This window comes from Aulostomus chinensis, chromosome 1 (genome assembly GCF_037954235.1).
Source record: "Aulostomus chinensis isolate RoL2024-O1b breed Wild chromosome 1, RoL_Achi_v1.0, whole genome shotgun sequence".
NCBI lineage: Eukaryota > Metazoa > Chordata > Actinopteri > Syngnathiformes > Aulostomidae > Aulostomus > Aulostomus chinensis.
The window spans coordinates 21,386,728-21,392,529 of record NC_141320.1 but is presented as its reverse complement, the minus strand read 5'-3'; the positions used below and the strand labels follow the sequence as shown (position 1 = coordinate 21,392,529).

General features: G+C 45.1%; 1 non-coding gene across 1 annotated transcript; it reads right to left on the bottom strand.

Annotated features, from left to right (window-relative positions):
- Window positions 1-1,075: 1,075 nt before the first annotated feature.
- Window positions 1,076-1,147, bottom strand: trnaa-agc (transfer RNA alanine (anticodon AGC)). The gene has a single exon. It is a non-coding gene; the product is annotated as a tRNA-Ala (tRNA).
- Between the last annotated feature and the right edge of the window lie 4,655 nt (window positions 1,148-5,802).

Genomic DNA, 5,802 nt, shown 5'->3' with positions numbered 1-5,802 from the left:
ATTCTGTGTTTGATGTCTGAATTCTGTGTTTGATGTCTGAATTCTATGTGTGATGTCGGAATTCTGTGTTTGATCTCTGGGTTCTGAGCATTGATCTCCTGCTTCAGTCTTTGATCTTTGACTGATTCTAAACTCATCAAAGGATCACATCAGCATCTTGGTCCAGACTCCAGATGGTGGTTTTACCAAGTGCACCATAGTCCTTGTTGCTGTCTGCTGTTGGGTCACAGCAAAGTAAGGAAACAGCCTGACGGTCCTCAGGAGGAAATTCAACAGCCTCCAAAGATGGAGGTGAATCTAGACCTGCTCATGTTGGCTGTCCTTGATGAACTTGGGCGGTACTCTGGTGCAGGGATGAGGTCATGGAGCTGATCTGGGAGCAGTCCTGATGTTAAATGATGGGATGAAGGACAGTGTGGAGGCAAAATGGACAAAATGTGTCAACATCAAATAAAGTTGTAAACCTGTTTGAAGTCTTATTTTGTGTCTGATGGCCATTTTTAAAATCACTAATGATTTTTTGACTGAACGTCCTGGATCCTGTGGTGCCTGATGAGGAGACAACTTGAGTACAGAGTTGGAGAAGAGGGTTTTTGGAGGGGAGATGATTTTTGCAGTGCTACAAGTCAATAAAATGTCATCATGTTTCAAAATGTCCTCACTAAGATGGTTATTAATTCCTCATTCTCAGCTGCTACAGCCTTTAAAGAAACCCTTTGACTGGTGGATCTAACAAAGATCAGATGTTGTCTCCTCTAGAACATCAACAGCTTAACGTTGTGGGCAGGACTCCTACCTGAGCAGGGAGACCCCAATGGATTTCTAGTCCTGATAGGGAGAGGGAGCCTCCTGGGTCACGGAGAGGGGAACCTGATAGGGAGTGGGACGACCCGCCCATTGTGGGTGATTGACAGGGCAGGTTTGATCTATGTTTTCATTTTCAAAAGTAATTTTGAACATTTGTGGAAAGTTAGCCCACCTTGATCATGGAGAAGATGTCTTCTGATAGTTAATCGACTGTTGTCACATTTAAGGATCACTTTAGCTGACAAGATGAAGGCTACACAGGTCCAGCTGGAGATACCGGGGATTGAACCCAGGGCCTCACACATGCTCAGCATGCGCTCTACCACTGAGCTACATCCCCTCTGGTAGAGTCACTGTTTAACTGGTGAATGAATTTCCAGTTGATTTTAGGAAACCTAGAAGTTCCTCAGGTGCCATCAATCTTAAGTCACTCCTTCACTTTGTGTGTGGTTCAAAGTCAGTGGTTTCATCAGAGCTCAACAACAGAACAAGCTGAAGTCTTCTGGAGAACGAGGGCACCGATCCCACCACCTCTCACATGCTAAGCTAGCGCTCTACCATTGAGCTCCTTCCTCTGCTCAGCAACATAACAGATAATGCAGGTTGACCTTCAGGCTGCTGGGAGGTCAACACCTGAAATATTTCCAGGATTCTGTTGTGTTGGTAGAAACAGTTTGAGGGAAGAAAACCCTCAAACATGATGATGTCATTATTGAAGGCTTCACTGCTCCAAACCTTTGCTTGTTCTTCTGGGGTTGTGAGAGGTTCTGAGTGATGAATGGAAACTGAAGGTTTAGGCATCAGTTCAAAGTAGCAGGAGCTTAAGGGGACATTTCAGATTTGTTGAAGTTGAGTCCTACTGCCTTCTTGTTCATGATGATGGTGATGTCAGAGTTCTTGCTCAGAACGATCCATGCTGTTCCTCCTATTAGTTCTGGAAAGTTGGAGCAAAACGTCATGCAGGGTCACAGGGTCACGTGTTTTGTGTTATCAGCAGATTTAATCTATAGAGTGAGTGACGTGTGGTGTGTTTGTCAGGAGCTTAAAGACCAAAGTTGTTGATGCACAAGAGAAGTACACACGTCAAAGCTGCTTCATTTTAATGAGTGAAACTGAACATTAAGAGAAGAGTGACAACAAAAATGGAGTCAAGAAGTCTTCTTCAAAACACACACACACACACACACACACACACTCACATAGTCATATACGTGCAGTCAAATGCCAGTAAATTCTGAGTATTTTTGAATCCATTTTCATTTCACTCTTCTCTTTATGTTGCCCCCTGCTGGACAATAGGTTTAAGGTTAATGTGGAAAAAAAGCAGACAATAAATACGACTGAACTATGATTGAAATGCCGGCGACTTCATTCGATCTGAAAGTTCATTGTTGACCAAACAGACACTGATACAACAGGCTTAAAGTCTACCTCCATCGGCTAAAGATGCCCCTGGATCATAAAGCACAGCTCGACTGCTGGCTAACATGCAGGCGTGGGCCCATCACTGAAATCAGCAGTCATGAAAAACTGTGCTAGGCCTCCAGACCCAAGCTTGAAGAGGTTTGAAAACTGGACCCAGGAGAATTTTAACTGAAAACCCCTGCTCTGGAGGATCTGAGGGATGCATGACTGCCCTCTGTTGACCCGTTTAATACAGGAATATCTGAGAAGTACTGAGGACGGCAAAGGGTGCTGATTGGCCAGCAGCCCCACACAGGTCAAAGGTCACCCCCACGGCGGACCAGTTTATTATAATAGTCACGACACCATCCGTTACAGTTGGGTTGGGTTCAGGCTCTTCAGCGCTTCTTATTTTTCCGTGAGCTCCTCCAGCTGCTGGTCCGTCTCTCCTCTTTTCTTTCTCTTCTGCTTACTTTTTTGTTTCTTTGTTCTTTAACTTGAAACAGAACTTCTCCTCTCCCCCTTTTCACGGTCACAATACTGTTGACCTCCCGTGAGCCTTGAATCTCCATCCTGACCAGCGGAGAGAAGCCCCCTTGTGCCTGAGAAGTTCCTGACTGTGGTGAGCTGCCTTGCTCCTCCTCAGGTCTTCATGGTGGCTTTCTGCTGGACTGTTGTTGAAGGGAACATGGCATCCTATCATTTTCAGCTCTGACATCTGGACAGTGGACAGATGTGACATCATCATGGTCTCACTGCCTGCTTTGTTCATGGATCAATGGAACGTTGTGTTGGAACCTTTATTGTAGAACTGCTATGAGCTGAGAGCTCAGTGTTGTTGGAACAACGCAGCTCCACATAGGACTGATGTGATGAAGAGGTTTTTATTGAGCTGAAGCTGGAGAGCAACAATCAAAATGGAGCAGCAAACATAATGTCTGGTCTCTCTCTCTTCTCTTCCCCACCTCTCTGTCTCCTCTCCTCCCTCCCCTCCATCTCTCTCCAGCCCTTTTTAGACAGAAAATGTGCCAAATTTGCCGTCTTGTCTGTGTGAAATGGAGGCGTAATATTCCTCTTTTTGAAAAGACACCCTTGGTGGGCATCAACACTTGATGTGATGTGCAGCTCACACAACCTCAGTCATTGACAACGCAATGACTGAGGTTGGCAGAGCGGGGCAACAACAGACTCTTGAACTGAAACCCAAGATGGAAACCATCTCGGAGCAGTTGGCCGCTCTGCAAAGAGGAGAGTGATGTTGAAGACCAGAAATTTAACTTTACAATTTGGATTGGACTGAAAGAGAAGACAGATTGGAATGTGTGCTCCTCCGCCCAAACCCACAGCTTCCTTATCGGCTGCCCCATTGTTTATCCTCCAGGAGAACTCCTTCTGCCTTGGTGACGTAAATGGCGCGTACTATCCTCCCCTCCCCCATGTGTTCCTGACCCCTGCCTCTGCCCTCTCCACCTCCCTTGGGGTGGCAGCGCCGACCTTGTAGTCTGGCTGCAGGCCTCACTCTCACTTGCCTCCATTGGGACAACGGACTGTTCAAGTTCAGCGTACATACACAACAAATGTATATGTGCTGTCGTTAATTCTGAAGTGTACCATTATTACGATTAAACTGTGCATTCAGGGAACATTAAAGTGGTTTCAATCGTATTCATCAGGTTGATTTCAGTTTGTAGACGTTAATGATAAATCTTCTATACAAACCAAAGTTAAACACGGTGTTCCTCAAGGTTCAGTGCTGGGGCCAATACTCTTCACTTTATGTATGCTTCCTTTAGGTCATATTATTGGGAAACAGTCCATAAATTTCCATTGTTACACAGATGATACTCAATTATATTTATCAATAAAGCTGGATGAAGGCCAGCAGTTGTCTAAAACTCCATGTATGAGTTCCATCTAGGCTGGACTTTTGTAGTTTATTATCAGGCTGCACCAACAAGTGATTAAAGACTTGACAGCTGCACATGTATTGACAGGAACCAGGAAGAGAAACCATCGTAACAATAACATACACTCATGTAAGATAGTCTGAAGACACTCAAAGATAATTCAGTGTTTGATCAGTGATCAATACGTCAATATAAAGATCAGTAAGTGGTACCAGGTGGATCTTTCCATGGTGACCTCAGAGAAAATAAGATCAGCCCCCTCACCGTCATATCCAATGATGGCTCCATTATGTCAGGTTAACTGAGTTCATTTCCTGCTGCATTATCTGAAAAACGCTTTCTAAAACCAGAACCTCCAAGTTGGGTCTGAACGACCATGATAAATTGCATTATCTACTCAGTTTGAGTCACACCAACACAGAATGGACAAAGGACATTTTTCTGTTGTGTTGTTTCATGTTTTCCTGATCTGGGAAGATTTGCAAGACAAATGTCTCTCAAGTGTGTGTTCTCCTCATGAGTGTGTTTACATGCAGGCTTCCTCTTGTGACAACTGATGTCATTGGAAACCATCTTGAGGACATTTGGAGAAAGTTCAATCTTTTAGCTGCAGGTACAGTGACTTACAACACTGCAACAACAACAAAAACACCCCTCCACAAACACTCTTGTCCAACATTTGTGCCCAAATTTTCTCCTCATGAGGCATCAAATCACTACAAAAACTGCCATTAAGTTGATCTGGTTGGCACTGGTATTTGTTCTTGCTGCATCATCGTCCAGCCTCCAACCAGAGGTCCCTCAGTTATCATGGAGCCACAGGTGGAGTCTGGATTCTTTTCTGGAATGAGACGGCAATGAGAGTCCTGCCAAGTGACATCACTGACATGAATGGATGACTTCAGTCACATGACTGGATGACTTCAGTCACATGACTGGATGACTTCAGTCACATGACTGGATGACAGTGTAGATGCCAATGTAGAGGTTGGGGAAATCGTCTCTGAGAATCAAGCTTGAACCCACGCCCTCCTTGTCCTTCAAAAACCCAAACAGCAACCATCAGTCTCCCTCCAATCCTGTACTTGGTTCAATGTTGCTGTTCCATTTTGCAGCAGTAGGTGTCGCTGTGATACCAGGTTCAGTTCAAGAGTCCCAACTCCAGCTCATGTTGGTGACCTCAGTGGCAGGTAAAATGGTGCTTCAGTAGATCATGTGATCAACTCATGTGTGTCCTCACTGCTCCACAGGTTTGTCAAATGTTCTGTAAAATAGTTGGACCCAGCAGAGCTGCTAGATTAGGAGTTGATGGAGTCGTTGCAGATACCAGGGTCCAGTTCCATCCTCACTACCCCTGGTGACCATGTCAAAGTGTCCTTGAGTGAGATACTGAACCCCCAAATACTTCTGATGAGTAGATTGGCTCCTTGCATGGCAGCCTTCAGCATCAGTGTGTGAGTGTGTGAATGAGAGGACATTGTTCAGCTCCTTGAGTGCTGCTGAGGTAGAAAGGCTCTGTATGAATAGAGTCCTTTTACCATTTCTTTCCTGCCTCTAGCGGCGCTGTTGTCACTTCCTGTGACCGTGGAGGGAAGGGGTCCCCCTTCAGAATAAGTTTGATATCATGATGTTACTTCCTCTTCAACATGCCTTTAGCAGACCAACTCAGAGAACAGCTCAGTGA